The sequence below is a fragment of the Pollicipes pollicipes genome, unplaced genomic scaffold (genome assembly GCF_011947565.3).
Source record: "Pollicipes pollicipes isolate AB1234 unplaced genomic scaffold, Ppol_2.1 Scaffold_3545;HRSCAF=4166_pilon_pilon_pilon, whole genome shotgun sequence".
Lineage (NCBI taxonomy): Eukaryota > Metazoa > Arthropoda > Thecostraca > Pollicipedomorpha > Pollicipedidae > Pollicipes > Pollicipes pollicipes.
Genome location: NW_023596321.1, coordinates 6,190 through 15,961, shown reverse-complemented (window position 1 = coordinate 15,961; position 9,772 = coordinate 6,190). Strand labels below are relative to the sequence as shown.

Below are 9,772 nucleotides of genomic sequence, written 5' to 3'. Positions count from 1 at the left end.
TGACCGGAGAGGGGGAGGGTAGAGAGAAAGGTTGCTATCGCCCTTTATTCAAACGTCATAGCTGTTTTGCTGCATATGCACCTAAATCTGTTTCTCACTGATGCACAATCTTACTGATAATCAATCTCTAACCAAAATCTTACCTGTTCGACTCATCTATGCCATTCGGCAATAATGCTGTCCAGCTTCCCAGAATTATTCATTCCATTTCAACTTTGTCTTTCCTGGGGAGACGAAATTCCACGCGCGGTTAGGTATTTTTGCTCCTTGAGAGGGCTGGACAGGGTAAATGCCAAAATACGGCCTGGACATAGGTTGTTGAGAATTATGAAAGCTAATCGATAGCTTACTGTGCAACCAGTTTTTATATGCCTTCATCTCGCTGGCTGATCGTTAAGAGGTGAGACTTGTCGCAGAATTTTAGACGGAAACAACCTCGGAAGCTTGAAACCGCCAAAAGCAGGGCGACAAAAGCCATGCAACTGAAAATTCTCCAAACCAAAAGCTGAAAAAACCAAGCCACAGAATAAAGACCCTTCTGTCACATCTTCCTTACCTGGGCCCTGCTACCGTCTGCCCTCGGCGGCCACTACCCTGGGCCGGCGTCTCCCGTATGACTGACCTGCGAAACTAATCGTTTGGCTGCTTTATTGCACATTTCTGGATCCGCATTCCTACCAAGTTGTCTATAAAATACATGTTAGACACCTGCAACAGTACCTTTTCCGAATTATTTTCCCTTATTACCACGCCACCGCAAGAAAAAAACCTCCGAGAAGCTGTCTGTCTTAAGTATGAATTGGCCCAACGGACATTTCATTTCCCATCATTCAACCTAGACGACTTGATCTGCTTTTTATGTAGGCAGTGGCGTAGCCCGAGCCTTGCGAAGGAGGAACACGGGGTTGGAAAAACCCCTCTTAGGTTGCCCCCCCCCCCTAAAAATTTCCTAGATGTATCTTACTTGTTGACAAGGGACACGGTTTTACTCGTTTATTGCTATCTTCACTTTGCAACCAGAACAGAAAACAGAAGCTACCGCGAGATGAATTCTGTCTGTATTTTGAAATCAATAAACTGTAAAAATCTGGCGTTGAACGACCGCATGAAATAATTCACCGATGCCTTTAATTTACAATGGCTTAGTACGTTCTTTCTAAACGATAAAACTCAGCTTTGTCCAAATTTTTCATCAGAGTTTCTACAGACATTAAGGGCATGGCAAAGTTTAGATCGTAGATATCTTTCGATCGAACTTTGAAGATAAAAATTTTGGTTGTAAATCGAGTCAACAATGCGTATTAACATGGCCAAGCCATGTTTGGCTGGAAATGTTCAAAATCCAGTCAGAATCAATGAGTGATACAATTTGTATACCGTGTTTTTTTAACATGCGTTTTTAAACATTTTTAACTCTAAGCAACAAAAATATGCACACCGCGCGCTGCAGTCTCCATAGTCGCGGAAGCCTCAGCCTAGTAGCCAACCTTAAAGCCGTGGCCCATCGATGGACGAAAATGATGACGCTTCTGAAATAATTACATTGACACTTAAATCGATTAGTGACACAAATTATGTCACATCATTGGGCATGCACACCCGCAAATCTACAATAAAAACCTCGACGCCAGGCGTTGCAGTCTCTCTGTGTCGCACGGCGTGGTCGACAGTCAGTACTAGGCCGCGACCAACGGCTGCTCGAAAATGATAACACCTCTGAAAGAAGTACCTTTGAACGCTTCAGGACATCAACTCTTCCATTTAGAAGATTATTGGACGTGCATTCACATGCGCGATTTTTAGACCGACGATAAGAACGGATTGACCGTTGTTATTGAGCCTTGGATTGGCCCTTAAGGCGCCACAAAGTTATGGTGGAATCTGGTGGTGGAATTGGAAGAGCAAAGGTAGAATCTCTACCTTTCGTGTTTCTGTAGTTATTAATCTATCCAGAAGACAGATTACCACGGCGCCCGCCGTCTGGTGTCACTTGCAGTGGCTGAAGCTATTCGGTTTTACAGAAGCTACAGCCCAGGCCATCGTTGTGCTTGCTCTCGAGGTTGCGGGGCGGGCATGTTCAAACAGGTCGATGTTATTTGTTTTACTAATTCCTTCTGAAAAATAGCGTTTCAGGCTAACATGGGATGACCTTGTTCGTCTTTTTAACTCATTTCAATGCACTCAGTTCAGCAATAATAGACCCCTTATTTCCTTCCAGGCGAGGGTCCCTGGGGTAGAACACCCGGGGCACACCCACGTTTCAGGTCAAGGGCTGAAGTACCATTCCGTACTATCGCAAAGTGACTTCTGGTTGGCATTCTGGCGACACAAGGCGGGATCTCCTGGTGATCTAGTCGATCCGGAGGCCATTAGAGGGACATATCATGTCAACTTGTTCCCCTCCCTGACACGGGAGGCTTTCTGACCCGCGCGGTTGTTCCTGGATCAGCACAGAAACCCTCATTGACGCAACAAGATCCCTGATCCCGCAGGTGGTACGATAATTGTCACATAGACTCTGGTTTCATGCTTTTTTGTGTTCCTCAGAGATATTGAGGACTCCCTGAACATATATTGTGGATTGAAATGGGTCCCAAATTTGTATTAACATGGCTGATCCATGTTTGTCTTAGAATGTTCAAGATTCAGCCAGAATTGATTACTGATAAAAACTACGTAACATGGTTTGAACATGCGCGCTCGCAAGTCATAGCAACAACATTCTCGATACCCGGCGTTGCAGTCTCCACGGGGCGCGCGCCTCGGCCTATGGCTGTAACACTAAGTGATGGCCAATGAACAACCGAAAATTGACGCATCTTGAGGAAGATGGCTGGTGAAATAGGTAAATCGGCACATGTGTTTAATGTAGTGCAAAAGAAAGCCAAACACGGCTTTAATCTGAAGGGTGGGAGGGGGGGGGGCAGTCAACATTGCTGCCCCACCCTGAAAAGTGGAGGGGAGGGGGGCCCGGTCCCCCTGACCACCTGTTCCTACACCCATGCCAGCTACAAGAACATAGGGCTCCTCATTCAAATGAGAAATACTCATAACGTAATGTGGAGGGTGCTCGAATGGTCGAGTGGGCCAAAGGGGGTCAACAAATAGGGCCCCCGACAATAGCGGAGGGCCCTTCGTTTAAATAAGAAGTATACAAAACCCAGTAAGGAGGGCCCCTAAATATCGAGTGTACCCAAGCAGGCTATCAGATGGCCCCCGTACATTCAAATACCAAGACCCGATGCGCACGACCCCCGAACAACCCAGCATGCCCGAGGAGAGAAACAGATGGGCCCCCATAACGTGCGTAGGGCCCTCCATTCAAATAGCAAGCACCCAATGCACAATGTGGAAGGCCCCCCGAACAATCCAGTGTGCCTGAGCAGGTAATCTGGTGGGCCCCCGAACGCCCGAGTGTGGCCATGCAGGTTAACAAATGAGCCTCCGACAAGAGTGTAAGGCCCTAGGTAAATGACATAGGATTGGAAAGGCCCAGACCAATGCAGAGGCTCCGTGGGGATATCCTGAGTGCATCGGTAGGTTAACCGAGACCGGCGTGAAGGGTCCCTGAACAGCCGATAATATCCCAGCAGGTTGACGTGTGGGGCACTGTCTACCGCGCATGAAGCCCTTCGGGCGAATGGAAAAAATCAGTGGAAGGACTCTCAATGACAAGTGTCCCGGCACACTAGCAGGAAAGGCCCAAGCAACAGCGCAGGGCCCTCCGAGCAAATGCAAAAAGGTCCGTAGAAGGTTCCTTAACGATCGGATTAACCCTGCAAGTGGACATATAGGGCCTCGTTAACAGCGTGAGGTCTTTGGACAACGCAATTATTTTATAACGTCCACATCAATCAGTGAAATATATTTTTTGTCTGCCCTAGGCCGTTCGCTTCCGCTTACTACTGTTTTTGGCTGTTTTTGGATGCCCCGGCGTCCAATTGATCATTTCAGTTCAAAACCCTACGCAAATGCAAAACACTCTCTTTAGCCATCCCAACGCTCCCAGGACAGTTTCAAAATAAACGCATTGAAGGATAAAATCGGGCGAAAAGGTTGGTCGTCGACTGTTTAAGAAGCTCGGATGAGCAAGACGGCCTTTGCCTACGTGACGTAATGACGAGCTTGTATTTGCTAGTTACGTTTGAGTGAATCATCAGCTGTCTAAGATAAAGACTTGGGATTAGGGTCATTCACGGTGCGCTCATCTTTTACAAAACGCTATGTGCGGGGGTACCGATAGTGAGGTGGTTGACTGGTCTGCGCTAACATCTGCGTGTCTGGGAAACCAGGGGTACGGGGTTCGATTCCTCACGGTGCACCCCCTTCCTATCTGAATAAGGGGCAGGAGACGCCATATAGCCTCAGCAGTTGAATGCGTCATAAAGCCCCAAAGCCGACGAAGCACCACTGCTACCCCCTATTACATGTGTGGTATGACGAGATTGAGGCCACCGGGCTTCAGGCGTGACATGTGTGCCTGTATGCCATGTATGTATGCCATGTACGCCTGTGATAAAGCCATTCGGAGTGGCAAGCCAGCATTAAAAGAGCACTCGCAATTCAACTCTAAGCTTCGTTACTGGAAGTAGGTAAGAAAAATTGACCATCTCCAAATACCCGTTGCTGTTTATGGAAATGAAAATGGTGTTATCGCGGTGCCTGATGGCCATGAACAATGCTCTGGACCTGCTTTACATGAAATGTGCTCATGTGCGAGGCAATCCATATATATATATATATATATATATATATATATATATATATACGCTAGTGTATCTTTGTGGAGTGACGACTTGGTTCGCTTAAAGTTTGCTACCTTTGAGCTTTCGATGGCCTAACATTGTTTTCATAACGCATGTATACATATGTACATACCTTGGACTATAGTGATCATACGAATCCATGTAAAGGCAAGGGTCAGTCTTGTTTTTTATTCATATCTTGACTGGTGAAGTTGTTTAATTTATCGTATTTCAACGTATGCACCGGTAGTTCCTCTTTAATAGCCTGTTGAATTTCAAGGACCAAGAGGATTTTTTTTTGGGGTGGAGGCTTTTTGGAGACACTTGCTTTGCTGGCGGGCTTTGAAATTTGGATGCGGGACGGGTGCGAATATTCGAATAAAAAGTGGCAGATTTAATCAAAAGTTCGAGTCAGTTCCGTTTCGTCAGTGCCCAACTGTGCCCACACGGCCATCCCCGTGCAGACTCAGGGGGGGGGGGGGGGTGAAGCACACGTGACGCGTGTCTCTTCCACTATGACGCGTCTCCCCACCCCAGCTTCACCCTCCTGCCACTCTCCAGCCCCCAGCATCGGCGGGGAGCCCCAACCCAGCTCCACCCTCCAGCCCCCAGCGTCGCCGGGGGATCCCCACCCCAGCTCCACCCTCCAGCCCCCAGCGTCGGCGGGGGAGCCCCATCCCAGCTCCACCCTCCAGCCCCCAGCGTCGGCGGGACAGCCCCACCCCAGCTCCACCCGCCAGCCCCCAGCGTCAGCGGGACAGCCCACCCCCAGCTCCACCCCCAGCCCCCAGCGTCGGCGGGACAGCCCCACCCCAGCTCCACCCTCCAGCCCCCAGCGTCGGCGGGGAGCCCCCACCCCAGCCCCACCCCTCCAGCCCCCAGCGTCGGCGGGTGGAGCCCCATCCCAGCTCCACCCTCCAGCCCCCAGCGTCGGCGGGGGAGCCCCACCCCAGCCTCCACCCCCCCAGCCCCCCCCCACGCGTCGGCGGGGGAGCCCCACCCCAGCTCCACCCTCCAGCCCCCAGCGTCGGCGGGGGAGCCCCATCCCAGCTCCACCCTCCAAGCCCCCAGCATCGGCGGGGAGCCCCCACCCCAGCCCCACCCTCCAGCCCCCAGCGTCGGCGGGGGAGCCCCATCCCAGCTCCACCCCCAGCCCCCAGCGTCGGCGGGGAGCCCCACCCCAGCTTCACCCCCCAGCCCCCAGCGTCGGCGGGGAGGGTCGTCAGCTGACGCCACGCCAGGGGCGTTCCTACACGTTAAAGGGGTGTTCCACATTTATGTGGGGTTTTATATTAAAATAACCACCTTTGGAGTCTTTTGGTGTTGCTGCAATCCTGCTCCTCTGAAGACGTAAGCCCCTCTAGTTTCTGAGCTCTACGTTCACGAAAATGGGGGAAAGGTATATCGGAGAGAGTATTTCAAAGTCCCCTCGGCATCTATGACGTTGTAAAGAGGTCATTCAAGTCTTGCCATCCCATAAGCCATGTGGTGATCAAGGGCAAAAAAAGTAAGTGTCGACGCGTTCATATCTGACGTTTGTGAGCGTGATTCCCAGATATAACGGCCGTCAATTGGGTTTTAATCAATATTGTGCAAAGTGCGATGACGCAATCAAACCACGACACATCGAGAAGCATATTTACTTAACAGAGAATTGTGCTGTCAGGAGCAGTCTTTTCCACTTAAAAAGCATACCAATAGCTATAAATGAGTGAGTTTGTTTCGTCATATCTGATACACACTGTTATGTCCTCAAATGTAAAGCATTCCCTTTAACGGCCCATGGGGTCCGACGCAATTTATTGCTCGAGTCCTGTTGTTGTGCCCGTGGTTGTGGATAGGGCAGCAAACAACCTAACTGTCCCATTGAGTTACTGGGGTCCAGGACCCAACGGACCCCTGAACTGAAAACGACCGTGCACCGCGAACATCCCTAACGCCGGGAACAGGACTTAAGTCTCCGAGGCCTGGAGAAGCGTGCCGGGTTTCCGAATGAGTGCAGCTGAGAGAGAACCGAGCTCTGTTCCGTCCCAATATGGAGGTGCGTGGGAAGTCTTACTCTTCGCAATGTCCTTGGTCTAGGTAAGTCTTATTCCTTGCAATGTATCATTCCTTGCGTGATGGTGCTTCATGCAAATAATGTGCTTTCTTGCCACGAGGCTCTGGCCGTGCTGGTGGCAGCAGTAAGCTCACTGGCTTTGCCAACAGTTGCTGTGAAAATGATCCGCCATGTGATGCCCTCCATAATAATGAACCTTGTTCATGAAAGGATGTAGCGCTTTCGTTTGTTTTCAAAATGTATCTTAATGGCGCAGGTGTATTTGATGCGGTGGTTTGAAGCTAGTGTGAACTAGGACATTCAGGTTGTTAGTGTAGGTACTCTTCGTTGGCCCTCATGAGATGACGTAAGGATAGTTATGTCCCCGATTCATATCTGATCTGGATATGAATAGGTGTAAATGTAGATTATTGTCAGGGTTCCGTTTTCTATAAAACATCGTCTGTACAGCTTTTCTGCGTATGTCATAGGACGAATACGTTCAGCGTAATCCGGCATTTCAGCAAAAACCTGCATAATGTCGGTGTTTCTCATTCAACTTTAATAAATATCGTTCTCCTCTAAATATCTGAAAACTTTATCGCCGTTTTCAGAGCACATTCTGAAGAGTTGGTAAGTGCAAACTCTTCGCTAATATCTTTTTGTCGTGGCATCGGCGTGTGTGTGCTCTGTAAAGATCGCCTGGTGGCAGACCAACAGACCAACAGATAATGCTGGATGCTGGATTTCGGCGGAAGTCGAGTGGCGCCGGCGGCGTCCCACCGGCAGACGATGCCGGTTCTACCCGCCATCGGCGATCGATATCAATCGCAGCTAACTGAGCCACTTGTGGCCATTTAAGGATGCCGGTGGAATTTGAATAAGCTGGCTCATTCAACCTGGTATAAAATAATAATAAATAAATCGAGAAAGAATCGTTTCACCAATGGCAAAATTATGATTTGAATAAGATCTGAATCCTTCAACGAGAATAATGAATTAATGGTGAATTGACGCCAAAAAATTTGTATCGAAACACGTGCCTGGTAAAATGATGCCCTTTTGTTCTTTGAATATCATTGATATGTGGTCTAAAAGGTCATATATTAGTTATACTAGACAGTTCCATTCCGTCAGATGACTGCTTATCTTATTGGTCGTCTGTATAACATGATTAAGTATGAGTACGTCAATGTGCCCACCAAGCATCCACCCATTTAATGACCGCATACGCTTCTCAGTGCCGCTTCCTATATCTCATTGACTAATCTATCAGCCGTCCATACCTGTACACAAAGAGTTGGTGTCGGTTGTCAACTTTTGTCGTCGACTGTTGTCAACAAGTTGGTCCACGAGTCTGATGCCAACTACTTCAAGCCAACGGCGTAGGTTTGCTAAATAGTTCGGAGAGAGGTAAGAGTGAAAACATCACGTCACCTGCCCCAAAACACGTCAATCAACAGGCTCTTTCCCGGGCATGGCCCGCGTTCTTTTCATTATGCCAACCGGCTTCATTCTTTCAGCATGTCGGCCCCTGGTATTGAGTTCGGCACCAGAGGGTACTTGCTTTACTCGGCAGATGGCAATGTGAAGCAGGAATATGAGCAGTTTTACGGGATTTTTTGCAGTGTTGTTACGAATCGTGTTTCTTTTTCGAGTATCTTAAATCAAAATCCCAAAAAGAGCGTCATCGATTTGCTGGTATGTGTTATTAGCTACTGGGCCACCAAGCAGGCGTATGTTCATTGGTTTGAGGTTGTCGCGATTCCCACAAGATGGCGTTGCACGCTGTTACTTCAGCGAATTTGGTGAATGTTTTTGAACGATAGACGAATGACATGGTGGCACGAAATTAAATCTATATCAGCGGCAGGATATCTGAACAATGGAAAAATGTTGATGCAAACGGATGAACACTGTGGTCACGTGCCGTGGTAAGTCGCAGAAACATGACATGAAAAACGCGACTGGCATAACATCCTACCCTCTCACCCTCTTGCTTGATCCTGCATACTGTCGGCGCCCCGCTTGCCCGGGGCAGGCTGCGTGCGCCAGCCACGAGTGGGTCGGAAGGCCCCTCGAGAGGGATCCGACCAGACGCCCGGCGTATGCCTGGCGCAAGGGTCCCCGCGCGTGCAAGGCTCGGCAGTTGCCCCCCTCCCCCCCCCCCAAGGCGCGTGTAGTCCCACCAGACCGCTATACCCTCTCCTTTATCCCACAGCCATAAAATGATCAATTCTGGTCGAAATAACTAATCCAATAACTACACTGGCACAGCACATACCTGGCTCAGGGACAGCGTGATCAGGAAGGCGGTTTCTCCCAGGGCGACACCCTGCCGTTGCAATCCGGCCCGGTTGGTCCCTGCGATTACCCAAACTGTGGGTAACTCGGCAATACAATGGTTGAAAGCGAGTTAAGTTTTGCTCGCGGTTCAACCCAAGAATATTCACAAATACAAAATAGCGTGGGATGGTGGGTGAAATGCTGTGATTTATGACCCGATAGGTTCAACCTATCGGGTCATAAATCACAGGGTGCGAGGGACGCTAGCGCTGGGTGGCATATATCCCTCTACCACGGGGCTTCTAATTTATCAGCCACATGGGTTACGCACAGACATGCGGGATATTTTTTTGCGCATGGAGGCTGCCGACTCTTGCCAAGATGGAGGCCAGTGCTCTAGGATGTGTCTTTTGTACGCGCTCGATATATAGGACTTTTGGGTCCTCCTGGTCATGGAGGGCACCACCCTGGGACATGACCCAGAAACTTGACTTCGACCTCGACCTCAAAATCCAAACAGAGTTGTATCTGTCGGTGCCTCCCGGCTTTTAAGGAGGATGGCGCCCCCCTTAAAATTAAGTAGGCCATATCCAGCGACTTTTTTTTTGAGTGGCGGCCGTTAACCAGGGGGTCTTGGTCAGCCCTGTGTCCCATCCCCAATTACCAAGACTGGCTGCGCTCCTATGCGTATGCGTACGTAATC

General features: G+C 49.5%; 1 non-coding gene across 1 annotated transcript; it reads left to right on the top strand.

The window, feature by feature from the left end:
* The first annotated feature begins 9,059 nt into the window (after positions 1-9,059).
* LOC119092881 (U1 spliceosomal RNA) lies at positions 9,060-9,225 on the top strand. The gene has a single exon (XR_005093561.1). It is a non-coding gene; the product is annotated as a U1 spliceosomal RNA (small nuclear RNA).
* The last annotated feature ends 547 nt before the right edge of the window (positions 9,226-9,772 follow it).